We start from the raw sequence: 15367 nt of genomic DNA, 5'->3' as shown, positions 1-15367 counted from the left end.
GATGCCTGCGGTTACGAGACCAAGAAAAGAACATGCACGCTTAGCAAAACCTCTCCCATGATAAATAAAGGTTGCCCTGCCCGTGTTTGCTCTGGGTGCCCGGGTGACACGGGACTCAGTTTCAGTGGGATCATCTGAGGCGAGAACCTGGAGCTGCAGAGACGTGGTTAATGACTGCTCTGAAGAAAATGTCCTCATTTCAACACTGATTTAGAGTTCAAACTGGAGTCAACTAGCAACTACTGGAGGCCTGAGGTCTTTATTTGGCACTTAATTGTTAAACTTTTTTTGTATAAATACCCTTTCATTTGTATGCTCCGCATCGACAGTGAAAGCAGCACATTACGACCCATATTTACGCTTCTTGCAAGGTGGCGACCTCTCGTGACTGAAGGATTCTTACTGCAGCAAAGGAGGAAGTGAGAAGCAGTACAAAGAGTGAAAAGACTGCAGAGGAAGGAGGTCAGGAGATGGACGGGTTTGTCAAACAAGAACAGGACTTCCCCCAGGAGACTGTTGTTCACGTCCAGTGTGACAGTTCTTGTGACTTACAAGCATTTTTAAGTTATATTTAACCCAAACCAGGATGTTTTCCTGAACCAAACCATGTAGTTTTAGTGACCTCAAGTCAAGGAAGTAGTTTTCTGTATATGACAAAGATCAGGTACGCCGTCACTGTTCGCCGCAACACTCGTGTAGTTTTGGGAATGGTGATATTTGTTATTTTGGGAGTCACTGGCAATCGATCTATTCAGCCATTTATTCATGAGAATGTGTTGATAGATACACTTTCTGTCAAAATTGGTTTCCTAAAAAACACAAGTAGCATATTAGCATACTTCCCGGCATTATATTGATATAATATAATATTTGTGGCTAAAACTTCAGTTGTCACAACACTGACACTCACAACCAGAGATATGGCAACTTACCGTAAGACATTAAGACAAGTTTAAAATAAATCAACGGTCCAGTCAGATTTAGCCTAGTTATTTATTGAACACTCCCATTATGTTGCTAAATTTGATTGATTACACTGGAAAACCGGGAGTGTGCCCAGTTCCAGCAAGTATGGTGAATGAAGTCATATAAATAAAAGTCTGTCAAAGATTTATAAATCCATGGTAAACATGAAAAGGCAGCATGAGAGCAGAAGTTGGCTGACCCGCGGCGTGGCCCCCTCTGGTGCGTTGAGGTAACATGTTTATTTTCTATAATCAAAAGCTTCCACTTGATGCTGTTCTCATAGTAGATTTTCCTTTTGTGACGTGGCAGACATAAGGTCTCCTCATGTCCACCGAACACTCAGCTCAAAGAAAATCAAGTTGACATATGAAACGTTTACAGAAGACGCAGCGCTGCGTTTCAATGGAGTTCTGGATGAAGCTGGGATTTCAGCCCCCGAGAGGGAACACGCAGCCCTCTCTGCAGCTCTACATGGAGCAGGGTGTTGTGGGTAACCATAAGCAAGTAGTCAACTTAAGTGCTACATATTTTTTTGTACTATTTTGAGGTACAAACAAAGTCTTTTTTTTAATTTGGGGCGACGTTATTTTTCTATTCTAGTTTGCGTGCATGTAAAAGATTTATGAAAGTTTAAAAGGTCAAAGTCCAACAGAAGCTCCGCTCTCCCACAGAAAACACTATTCCTTAAACGCCTCGTCAGAAGTCCCGCCTTTAATTCCGTGACTTTGTGACATCACACTGCATCATAAGAGTTTGGTGCATAAGAATGAATTTAGCACAGCTGCTCTGTTGTTAGCGATGCTGGGTCAGGCGTGTGTGAGCTGACCAATCAAAGGAGACTTGGGTATTCAGGAGGGGGAGGAGCCTTAAAGAGACAGGAGCGAAAAAAACAGAGCGTTTCAGACAGACAGGGAAGTATGAGAACTAAGGCATGTAAACCTATCATAGAAGTTTAAAAAAAAATCAAGCTACCTCTAGCAGCCGGTTAGCTTAGCTCGGCACAAGGACTGGAAACAAGGGGAACCAGCCAGCCTGGGTATATACAATACAAGAGCAGTCACTTCCTTATACAGATTTAACAGACAAAATAACATGATAATCAGCGAGCTGTAGAGGCTGGTGGGTGGATTTTGTTATTTCTGGACAGAGCTAGGCTAGCTGCTTCCAACTGTTTTCAGTCTTTATGCTGAGCTAAACTAACCAGCTATTAATGGTCCAGACATGAAGGCGGTCTCAGTCTCCTCATTAACTGTTGAATAGAAATCAAATAAGCATGTTTCTTTCTTTAATATAAAACATATAGCCTCATCATCTTATACAATATATAATGTTGTCGTGAATGGACTAAGAGATAGTTTATGAGGCTGCAAAGGTTTGTCTCAATCCGTGCTGTCAGAAAATGCAGGAGACAATCTGAAATCTTACTTTTCATCCTCCTGACTACAGATATTACTGATTGGGGCCTTTAGGTCAAGAGTAACCTTTGAAATGCCTTCAGTATCTTATTTTAATATCACTTTTGATTTCAAGTTTCAAGTTTATGTTTCCTTTTTAACTTGGAAGTCAGATGTTAGTTTGGATAATTAGAATCTACAGTATATAAAAGTCTGTCTACTCCTCCATGTGTCATGAGGAGATATTGTTTTCTTGACTTTACATATTTTTCTTCTGTGTGTGTGTGTGTGTGTGTGTGTGTGCCCGGACACCTAGGGCACAGACTCACAACACAAAAGAGAGGGTTTTTTTTTTTTTCTTCTTCTTCTTCTGCTAATTGATTTTTCTTAAAAGCATGAATCTTGCCTCACTCATCGACCATCAGAAATCACAAAGAAAACAGAATCCTCTTTCACTGACTAATTGCACTTTCTGACACGGCGTCTGATTTTTTTTTTTTTTTCTTCCTACAAATCCAACGGAGCATTCATTTTTGAACACACACACACACACACACACAAATAAATAATAATGTTCAAGGTCACCAGATGATTCCCCCCCCCCCCCTCCATCTGAGGAAAGAAGTGGAAAGGGTGCATGTACACTGTTATCTGCCTTTCATCACAAGGAAGCTAAGCGGCTATAAATGAGGCAGGGCAGTAGAGCTTTGCAATGGTAAATAGGGTGTCTGATTGAAAGATTGGCCCACCTGGCCGTGACTGTCAGGAGGCCTCATCCGAGCGCAGGCAACCACAAAGCTCAGCCGGCGTCCTGCAGCACCCACTTCCCACTCGGCGTCGCCCAAATAGCCTGGGACGGGACCCGTGTCTGAGGAGATTGCTTTCGGAGCGCTGTGACTGGACCCTGATAGAGGAACACTTATCTCTGGGTAATTACCCTCTGTGCACAATGAATAAAATGAGAGACAGCTCCATAATCTAAGGTCTGGCAAGCTCGACGATTACACAGCCACTCATATTATTTCGCCAAGACTAATATGCAAAGATGATAAGCAAGTGAGGTTATCTTTGGCTTGTCTTGATATAGAGTGGGAGTTGTTGAGATTTATTCTACACTGAAATGTATTTCATTTTAATTAGTGGAACACACATCCTTTTTAAGAAACCGCTGGATCTGAAGCGTTCCCTTGGAAACATAAAAATTACTGTGCAGCGTTTGCCACCGGGAATCGAACCTCCAAGCTGGTTTTAAGTCTGACAATTTGGGCCACGCGCGCGCAAAGAAAAGCTAAAAACGAAGGCATATTTGATTTCGCTCCTTAAGAAGGTGAGAGTGTGTTCACAAAGTCACTCCACGCTTATGGATATTTTGAGCTCTCCATAGTGCCTTGTCTTTGTGGAGGGTATAAGACTTCGCCACTCTATTGTTGAGCTTTGTAATTGGCTGTGTGTTCATGACAAAAGAGGCTCATGGAGGGACCCTGATGAGAAACTGCCTCAATCCAGTTCCTCTGTTTCTGGATGGGCTTAATTAGAATTGCTTGCAAAGACCCTAAGGGCCAGAGAGAGGGGCCTATTTCATTTTCCTGTTGTCTTTTGTCATCCTCGCATCGACTTCCCTAATTATTTCAGAGCCAAGAAAATCTGCTCCAAGGATTGGGTAAGTGTCGGAAGAGGTCAGTCGCTTAGATTACCCAGAAATGTATCATTAGAACTGGGACAGGAGGAAAAGTTTGGGCAGAGAAATTCCAATGAGGCGCTGCACAGAATAAATGTGTCGTGCATTATCATACGAGGTGCGTATGGCTTGATGTATGAGAAAACGCCACAGTCCAGCCAATAAAATAGGTACTAATTATACATACGCTTCCCGTGGTTAAAGAAATAGTCATTTAACATTTTGGGGAATTATGCTAATTTGCGGGAGCAGAAGATTGATGTTACTGTGTAGTCGGTACAATAACAGCGAGCTGAAGTCGCACCGCTGCTGGTGGATCGTTTGGGAGTTTATTTCATGAAAACTTTGCATGGTAGTGAACGTAGAGAGACAAATCATTTTATGATCCCAGTTGAATTAAATGGTGAATCACACATATGATGTTTGTCAACTGAAACAGATAACAAACGTAGACTCAATGATTAAATAGCGTTGATTCGGATCGTTAGGCTGCTCATGCTAAGATTTATGCAGCAAATTCTACCATCCAGAGGCATGCATATAAAACTTAAATACCTACTTTTGGCAAATATACCATCTTGCCCCCTGAAGCTGTGGTTTTTGGCTGTTACACGCTTGGTGGTTGCGTGTCCAGCGAGCTACATTGCCAGTAAGTCACTGTTAAAAGTTGAGGCTACTTTAATTTGTAGCTTGTCACGACTGTCACGGTGCTCAGAACAGTCGGTGTTAAAGCTAAATGTAGCAACTTCTGACTGATGAGGTGAATTAACCTAAATCTTTTCAACACATGCTTGGATACTAATCACAGAGATCAGAGATCATTTTGTTTTACCGAGGTTAGCTCAGTCTGTCGACCACTGTTGACATACGATATTTAGCTAACGTTACTTTAGACAAATTGACATATTCCGCTCATTTGTTTGAGTTAAGTTGTAGGAAAATGCTGGTAAAACAGTAAAACTAAATATAGCGTTACTGGCCCACAGTTGTGTTCGTTAATTAATAACCAAAGAGTACGTTCTACTTCTCTGAACAGCCACGCTCTCATTTCACTGTCGTGTCTGATTACATTTACAGAAGCAGACAAAGCAATGAAAAGATGACATCGTGAAGTTTTTACATTCACAACGTCATTTTGTTCCACTGTGAAACCTGTCTGGTATAAAGTTTTGACTGAAGGATCATGGGAGTTGTAGTCTTCATTGGGAAGCAACCGCTGTGGACGAAAATCCTTCTGCGTGGCTCAGGCAGAAATCTGCATCCATGAGGTAACGTATTAACATTTCATTTATGTTTCATTCACTTCTCTTCCTCCATCTCTGAAGAATCATCTGATGTTTCCTGATGAAACGAACTGAAACGGCGACTGATTTCACAGATTTCTCTGGATTTTGAAGATATAACGTACATATCAGCGGTTTAGTGACTTTGGGCGTGGAAGTGTTTGATATGTTTGTTATCTTACAAGAAGCCGGAAATATTAAAGGTGCAATATGTAATTTTAGGAAGGGAAAGATCTTCAGTGACTGCTTTTTTTGTATGCCTGAACATATTTAATAAACACACTGACTGAATAATACACACACTGATCTTAAAAAACAACACAATTTTATACTGGTTTACTTTGTTTATATGTTTATATTGTTTCTAGCCTCAATCAGTATTCTGGGGAACATCTTGTTCATTCAGTTATAGAACAAATAAATGTGAGTTTGTGTTATTACCTTGTTAATATCGTAAATATAAGAAAAAGTTTGAGTTTGAATTTCTTCTCCAAACTGTCCTTGTGCCCCTTTAAAGAGTTCAGAAGGATTTTAAACATAAACCTTTGGATTTAAGAACAGCTGTGGAAACCTGATCCTCGTTCACGATTCTAAGATTCTACAGTCGCGGTACGTTGAGCTTATTTTGGTGAAACTGTAGACAGTCAGCCGAGGTGGAAAGAAGACAGACAGCCGTCAGCACAAAGCCCGTCACATTCACACTACATCTGCACACATGGAGTGAAAATGCATCCTGGTATAAATAGTCCCTGACTGTGCAATCTGGATCACAGAACTAATGAACACACGTAAAATGAAAAAAAAAAAAAGAAAAAGAAAAGAAAAAATGTGCGAAAGAGGCCGCGGTGCCGTTTTTGTCGACAGCGTGAGTCATTCGGACGCACTCTCCGGTTGGAGCGGTTAATCACTTGACATAAAAAGCCTTAAGAATCACAATTTACCTGTCAGATTTTTACATGTAAAGTCAATCACACTGAACATACAGGCTGTACTGTAGTCGAAAAGCTGTTTAGTGGGGATGTTGCGCTGTATGAGGGTGATAGGAGTAATCAAGAAGGGGAGGGGGCTTCACCATAGGAAGTTCCTGCAAACAGAGTGCACCCACTTTTTAAACCCCATTTGTCTTGTTAATGCTCCCCTCTGATTACCTGATTGCACTGGATGACTGTGGAGAAATCTGATTGCGTAAAATTATATAGAGCAAACTTTTGATTGGGGAGGGATCTGGCGAGCTCGCTGCCACCATTGACAGGCTTTGTGAAATTTGGCCTCGCTGATTTGAAATCAGCTAAGTGTCACGTCCCGTAATTGTAATCAGAACTTAATTTTTTATCCTTGTTCTCTTTTCGCAGCACAACTTCCCCCCCCCCCTCACGCAAACTTCTGAAGCTTGAACAATACCGCGGCCGTGTTCTCCGTACGATAACATCAAATACGGCCGTGATCTTTTCCGTCGCAGCGTGCTCGTGCGTCCACGGCAGGTCAAGGACGACGGATGCTCATTATGTTCAGTGTGTGCACAGCTCTATCTTAAACATAGCACATGATGAATTCATCAGCTTCTCCTCCACAGATTAAACATATTACTTTAATCATATGTGCTCTGGATGTTCCGGGCCTTGTTCTCACTTATCACGTTTATCCAAAAAGAACTGAGCCTCTTCTTCTATGGTTTGGATCAAAGCTGTGCAAATGTCAAGAATGTAATTGAACGCTTCATAAAGGACCTGCCATCTTTATTCATAGCCAGGAGTTGAGTCATACCTTCGAATACCTTTTTTTTTTTTCTGAATTCCATCAACAAGTTGACATTTCACCAATCGACACGCGTCTCGGGGACTCGTGATCTGTCCGTGATTCAGCTTCATTCGCTCGTTTCCTCTCCCGCAAACCAAGTCTGCCGTCCAGGAGAGAGAAGAAAAGCGCCTATTCAGTGCGAGTCGGTTGGTTTTGTAGGCACAGCTAAATATTTCCCTTTATGAGATTGGAAATTCAAGGTAAATTAAAGGTAGGTTGATTTTCTTTCAGACGTAATGCTCGTGACATTTCAATGATCGGAGAACAATCATAGCCAATTGGAAATCCATACTTCACAACACTGCATACTCTTCATTAATTAACTTCCTATTGATCGCTGACCTCGCCTCTTCAACTTATTTCCATTTTACACTTCGGCTTACAATTCAGTCAACTTGGGTTCGGGGTAAAACACGGCACACGGGTGGAAAATTAATTTAATGTCATTATGCTCAGAATAATGTTTGATTCTCTTTCAGCCAGTCCTATCCCCTATTTGGTGATCTCAAATTCTTGCTTTCATCAAAACTGCCAATGAGTTCATCTTGTCGATAATGGGAGTTTTTACAGGCGTTTTAAAGTGAACTCGAGCTCAAGGACCCAGTCAGCAGCAGGCTCGAGAGGCTGGAGGACGTTGTGGATTCTTTGCAGGGCTGTCGGTGCGTTTCAGTCGTGACGGGAGCTGCAAATTCTGAGCATTCGCAGAGTTGACATGAGTTAGCTTTAGCAATGGTGGCGCTAGCTTAGCAACTTAAGGTTGTGCGAGCACTTGAGGGGGCAGATGATTTGAACAGCAGCAGTGACATGAATGCAGTGGAAGGTTCCACCATTAAAGTAAACATAAGTATCAAACCTTAAAAACGAAAATGAATGAAAAAGACACGTAGATAAAGTGTTATAATCTTTGCTCAGGCGCTTTTTAGAAAAAGGGCCGTCTGCAGACGCTTTGTAGAATTCTTGAAATGCCTAAAAGGTGATAAAGCTGCTTCTCTTGAGTTCCAGGCCACACAGTGGATACTGTGGCAGCGTGTGCAATTTCCTGTATTAAGGATGGAGTTAGTTCAGGCTTACACAAAGTCGTATAGCCCCCCGAGCCTTTAATCTGGGTTTGTTCACACCTTAAAGTCGAGTCTTTCTGCACGAGGACAAAAAAAAATCTTGCCTTGTTTTGTCCAGTGTGCTGAGACAGTGTGTTAGCTTAAAGTGTCCTAAGTTTAGTGACAGCTGTAGTCCACGCAGGAAAACACCTCCTTAACATTTTGGATCATCTCCATGCGGCATTTCTTTTTGGCTCCTGAGCCTCCAGCCACCTGCACGAGTTGTAATAAAACTGTCACAAATGAATGAAAGCAGGGAGGAGGAGGAGGAGGAGGAGGAGGAGGAGGGGGTTAACACAGATGTCCAAATAAAGTGTGAATGATTCATTTTACCAAGATTAGTGGCATTCTCAGGCAGAAACTTTCCCATGGCAAAGGAGCTCCGCTGCTTTCATTAGTGCCCTGTGGATTGTCATCATAAATTGATTTTCTCTCTGTAAGACAAATTAAATTGCATATGAACTACAGCAGACAGAACAAGAAAGTGTCTGTTTCTCTCCGTTTTCTTCCGCGGCTGCCGTCTCCCTCCCTTTCCCTTTGTTGTCCCCTTTTTGTCAATTTCCCATGTCTCTCACATCTAAGTGATCCGGAGTGTTCAAACTTAAATTAAGATCTCTGGCAAGATAAACAGTTAAAACCGGTTCCCATAGTTACGGCTCACACAGCGTGGTGATTGCATTATAATCCGACAGCAATCAACTCTAAATGAAACAGGGATGATAAGGGTGCTATTTTCTGTGTGTGTGCGTGCGTGCGTGCGTGTGTGCCGGCGTGCGCGCCTGAATGTATTTCTTCCCTTTGTTCAACTTGGATTTTTATTACCTTCCAATCAGGTCAGCGCCACAGCGGAAGGCTCTTTGGACAAACATGGCCGTGATGTGCGCAGAATGAGATTAAGACGCTACAGCAAGGCCTCGGTGAAGAGCCCTCTGCTGTTGTGGAAAAAAAAACAAAAAAAAAAACTTGTGTGCCCCCCCCAGATAACTAAGGGAAATGCTTCAATTTGGCACTAAGTATGAGAGGGAGTTTGCCCTTCAGGTTGAAGCAGTGTCTCATCCTGCAATCCATTTACTTTATTGAATTAATCCATTTAATGAAAAATACATCCACATGACAGCCGTCTGGATCTGCTAACATTACCGTTTCACAAAGACTCACTGACTAAAATAGTTCTGCTTGATGTTAAGTGCCGTCCTTCTCGAGTCTTTTGAGTTTAACCAATCTGTAAAACATTTTTCATCCCTGGTATAGTTAGTCCTTGTCAGTAAGTGCGCACGACTTTTCAATTAATAGAAAATATGAGCCTAAGAGTTTCTGAGTTTACCGTGATAGTTTAGGTCTTTTGATTACATGAGGTACTTATCGTTAGGCGGCGTGTTACCTGCAGTAGATGACCGTCAGCAGTGAGTAGCACCAGCAGGAGGCAGAGCATTGTACCGCTAAATGTCACAGCGAGACGTATTTTTAGCCATGTAAAAGAACACACAGTGCCTAGGCGAAAGAAAAAAAAACAAAAACGCACAGAACCTCGATGAAATTCAACATAAAGTACAGCTTTGGCCAGTCAAATATCTGGTAGATTACCTTGTAACGTCAACGTATTAAAGTAGCTGTCTTCATATTAAGTGAACACAACTTACCACACTCCTGCAGCAGCTAGCTCTTGTCGTGGGGAAGCCCTGCGAGTCGAGTGCAGTAGAGTTCCGCAGCTCAAGGATGAAAATGTACGATGATTACTCCATGGAAATGCAGTCAAAGTTCATATGTGTCTTGCCTACCAGTTTATAACAGTTATTATCGAGAGCGGACAGGGAAAATAACGGAATTGAGCATTTCTAACCGCACTCGGTAATCGACTCGCAGGGACTTCCTCACAACAGGAGGCTGCTGCAGGAGAGTGGTGAGTTGTTGTCTCTTTACAATAGAAATCCGGCAAAGCTAGCAGATGTTTGATGCCTTGACCCTATTTGCACTGTTGCTGAAGTTTTGTGCTGTTCTTAGCATTATCTGTGGCTTTTTGATGGTGGTTTCTTGCTGGAGGATTATACTGCAATGTATTGTTATTGTGCGGTCATTTCTGAGGTTGCTATAACTACGTAAGCTAGCAGTCGGCAAACTTGATCTCTTGGGGGGAGGTCTTATTCTGTGTCACAGTGTGTTAGACCATGGATTAAATTTACACCGGAATATCCCTTTAACTTGAAGAGGTCTTAAAATCTTGTCTCATAATATTCTAAACGTAATAGGTGTGTTTTGACTGGGGAGCTGTTATTGATCAAAAATACAAGCTGATGTGAAGCCGAAGGGGATTGGAATAGCTGTGAGCAGGTACAACACGATCTGTATCTGTTCAACCAAATAAGTTATTCATCTAACAATCAAAACTTGGAATGGACTTAGACATTAAGTGGGCGGGAGTATGCGTAACTTGTTAATTTAAGCCTAAAGATGACATGAGTTGATAGAAACATGCTATATTTATTATTTGCAGTATGAGAAAACTATGTACAGAACAATCAGTATTGTGCTGCAGATGCGGCTTTTTGGCCGACTGAGTCTGTAGAATCGTCCATGGAGCTGTCTTTTTCTCTTCAACTTGCAGCTTTTGCTCAGACATATTCTTGATTAGTAGTGGCAATGTTAGCGGGAATGGTGTCAGTCAAACAACACTGTATAATAACAACAGGTTTTTAACCTCAGTCCAGGAACTTGCTGAGTACAAACTGCTGCCACCTGGTGGTACGTAAAGGTATTTCCGCTGATGCAGGTGCAGAAAGAACACGCTAGCTGGCTGTCGTATGTCATCTTTGCAGCATGTTAAAGTGCATACTTTGGCCCAGAAGAGTTCTTTGTTGTCAGTTTAGTGAGTCTAGACCCGCAGAAAACCATTTACAGAAAGGTCTTTTATAAGATTTGCCGTCATCGCAGGTACAGACATTGACACATTTTACTCCGATGATACATAAACTTGTGAAAGTTGCATTATCTGCGTGTTGTACTCACTCAGCCCTACACACAAAGTTGCACCGTGCCGCCTGGACTCCTTCAGATGTGCCTCTCCACCCGTCTCGGTGGATACAGGTACAAATGAAGCTGTGAAAATACCAGCCGAGTGTTAGCGCTCGTTTGTGCTACTGCTGGCTTTGCACCAACAAATACTAACAAGTCTTCCAAACTAAAGGAATGCTTGGCTAAACTCAACAAAGTTAAGGTTTGTTTTGCTTTAGAACAGCAAACAAATGAAAGGAGTGACCCAAAAAAATGTTTGTCCGGTTTCGGCAGTAAAACGTTTTGGTTAAGTTCACGGAAACTATTTATGGAAGCTTGTGGTCGTGATTCAAAGAAGCCATCGTCGACAGTCGGTAGGAAAAAAGGTCTGCCATTCTAAAGTCACACACTTTATTGACCAAACCATCTGCACTGACTTCCTTCCAGCGAGGTTTTGCCTTGCCTATAACAAGTCAGACTGCAGACATCAGTCAGCCAAAAGACCATATCAATAAAATTTGATTTTTAGGTATTTGAACATGAATGAAGGCTGTTATTTTGCCCTGCTTGCAAACCAAAACTTAATATTGATTGTTGAGAAGATTTCAGAAAATGTGCTGCCTGTTTTTGCAGTACTCAGACGCCATTTATTACAAATTAATGCAAGTTGTACTAAGAAAGAGCACAAGAGTTTGACTTGCACCTGTTCGTGATCCCTAATCTCTACAAATCACCGCTGAGTGCCACTCTCCACCGTCGGTTTCTCACGGCTTCGACACTGAACTGAGATACTTCCCCGTTCATTCCTCCACGTCTGAGACTGGGTGTCTCTGTGGGAAGAATGCTGCTCATCTGAGATGTCTGCAGGTTGTCAGAGCAAGAGGGAGAGGAGCGAGGGTAAGGCGAACCCCGAGGCAGCCCCAAGACAAACAAGAGAGGCATCTGTGAGTGGAAGCCGTCATCAGTCATCCTAAAGAAATTATCCCCTCCGCCGTGTGCCGCTGATCAACAAGGAGCTTGCGTGCTCAGACCGTTGCCTCCTCGCCAAGAGACAAAACCCTCTTTCATTATTGGCTTGTTTTAATCTACGTTTAAAGACAGCAGGCATCACTGCTTCTTCTTACCACTTCTTTCATTTGAAGTTTGAGATGAATCTGTCAGAGATGGACCCGGTAGATTTGGCCTCAGTGGGGAAAGTGATGCCATTCTGAAAACACGCAGCCCAGTTTGAACAAAGGAACAACATCATCTCTGACAATGTATTGTATTGGACCACAGCGGCGGTATGCACATTATGCAGCACAGAGCAGGTCGTTGTAAATAAAAAAAAAGAAAAAAAAAAAGCGAAAGAGCGGTCATTCAGTAAAGTGGGGTTAGAGACAAATGAAATATGCTCCCAATTATGGCAATGGGTGTAAGGAGCTAATAAAGTGAATGTCCCTACAAGACACTGAACTCTAATGGATCCCAGCTAATTTGCTTTGACTGATGAATTTCCCACTCCGGTTGTGTGGGGTTGAATAATTATGAAATTTATCACAAGACATCGAGACTCATTAAGGATTCACGACATTTCATTAAAGCGATGTTGTTAGAGGCAGCACATGGTGTTCTGTTTGTGTTTGTACGTGTGCGCATGCAGAGAGTCTGAAATAGTGTGTAGAGGCAATTATCCGACGATTAAAGCACTTAAAGGAAGGGCTGTTTTTGCTTCTCTGTCATTTGGTTGCTGAATTCCATCAATCCACATCCCTCTCTCTCTTTCTCTCTCTCTCTCTGTCTCTCTCTCTCTCACACCAACGCTGAGATGATTTCTGGCTCTGTTGTGCACATTCATTACTGTCAAGGGCTTCTGGTTTGTTTGAAAATGTGCACCCTGATCCATCAAAAAAACCTACAAAATCCATTACACTTATATAAAGATGTCATGACAGACGAGATAGGTTCATTTACGTAGCGTCGCCAGGAAAGGTTTGCTTCTGAAGAACAAAATCTTGTACAGACATGAGCTTAAAGTACAGTTAATTTAGAGAAGGCAAAAAAAAAATCCCCCATTGTTTATTGTGGCATCAAATGAGGAAAGCTTTGTGGAATTAAATTACCGTTTTCTGTGAAAGTGACAAACTGTCTGAAATGCCACAAAGAAAACACACTCGTATTCTTCTTGTCATAGCGAAGCTTTTCGGTTCAGTCGTGTTGCGCCAGTGGACACCTCAGAAAACTCAGGGTTGTATCTAGATGGTAACCTCAGACCAGTGATCATTTTACACACATCCTCATACCTAAACATGTTAAAAGATGGATCGCCAATGGCTACATCAAAGCTCCCAAGACAACATGACTGCTGCACCACCCCAAGCAACCGGGGAATTAGATCTTTGTTATACCATCAACGTATGGTTTGGTTTAAAAGTAGGGGAGCTGATTCTTGAGAGATTATTGACTGTTGAGTCTAATTCTGCTTTCGGTCGATATTGGCCTACAATTCAAAATCAAAGAGTTTGTATTTGATGAGACTTCACAGTCAACTTTCTATTTCCAGACTGCTTACTAATGGTTAAGTCCCAAACCTCCTTGTTCTAATCCTGACCATAACCCTACAAAATCTTTTTAGACTTCTAACCCTGACTCCCTCCTTTGCTGCTACAATAATCACTTTGGCCACCAGAGGCTGCTGCTCAAGAGGAAGTCTAAATATTGGTCGTAATCAGCTGATTTCACATTTGACCGGTATGTTTGTTTTTCTGATGAGTACGAGCCGTCATTTCTACCCAAACCATGATCTACCTGAAACCTGGCAAAATGTTTTTGTGTCTAATCATAACCAAAGCTTTGTCACATCCTAAAATATTATTAGTTCGTACAATGTGCATATTTATACACAGACATGAACTTAAAATCAACCTTTTCATCGTCCTCTCAGAAAGAATGCAAAATGATCACATTTTCCAAAATGCTGAAGACATTTAAGGCCAAGAAATGTTGCAAATACTTCCTTGCACGCTAGTTTGTATTGTTCTGTCTAACTTTTGACCCGTGAGCTGTTTTCGATTTACATATTACTCTAAGTTCAATATTTGTTTTCACTTTTTGTCTCTTGATCTTCAGCTCATCACTGTATTGGTCCTGACACATTGCTCAGAGTTGTTGCAGAGCCCGGAGCTGATGAAATCAAGACCTATGAGCAAAGGCTTTTAAAGAGCCCCACTGACATACAGGGGATATTAATTAAGTTGTTGATTTCTATGTACTTGAAGCTCACTTGTTTTCTGTTTAATTACAAACAATAAATGAACAAGATCAATACCACAAAATAAATGAAGTGAGGCACATTTTGAGAGGGGAATATTGAGTTGAGTTTCTGGCTGTTTTACTGTTTCGTGACCCAAGTCGAGCTGAAACCATATGGGAGAGTGAAAGGAGAACAGAGAACATACTGTACCACAAGACAAAGAAACACAGCCATGAACTCGGATCGAAGGCTTTTGGTTACACGTATTTATTCATTGTGAATGTGCTTATTTTCATGCCATTCCAACTACACATCGCATGACTGTGTCTGTGTCGCCCATAACCATGAGCTGGAGTGAACTGATTTGCCACGTTGTGAATAAAAATGTCTTACAGCATCCCACAAAAGCACCAGAAATTTTTATGATTTGTTAGATTTTGGACATCAAACTCACCACCAACATTCAGATATAACTGACTCAGTTGTTAAATGTTGGATGAGCTGGTCTTGTTGTAGAATGATTTTAACAAATGGACATTTTGGGATATTTGCTTATATGCTTTTTGGCCAAATTACGCCGAGTGAGAGGAGAGGATTGATATTAGACTCAAAAGTCAGCCCGACTCTGTCCAACGGCAATGAAACCCAAAGGCAATTCTAAACCTGCACCAGGTGAAGTGATACCTGCGGGCCAAACAAACAGGATAAGTAACAATAGAAGTGTTTTAGAGCTTTAAAGGTTCTGCTAGGTGGAACTTTGGACAGAAAAATAACTACTACTTTGCTGATGTCTATAGCAGGTTAGATAACTAGCTATCTAGCTCACGTTTTATTTTGCTGATTTATATCTTTCCTCTCCTTTGATAGCATATAATGGCCTAAATGTAGGCGCCATATGTAAGAATTTTTTATTCAAAACATTAAGTAACTGG

This window comes from Acanthopagrus latus, chromosome 11 (genome assembly GCF_904848185.1).
Source record: "Acanthopagrus latus isolate v.2019 chromosome 11, fAcaLat1.1, whole genome shotgun sequence".
Classification (NCBI taxonomy): Eukaryota; Metazoa; Chordata; class Actinopteri; order Spariformes; family Sparidae; genus Acanthopagrus; species Acanthopagrus latus.
Note: the sequence above shows the minus strand (reverse complement) of the source record.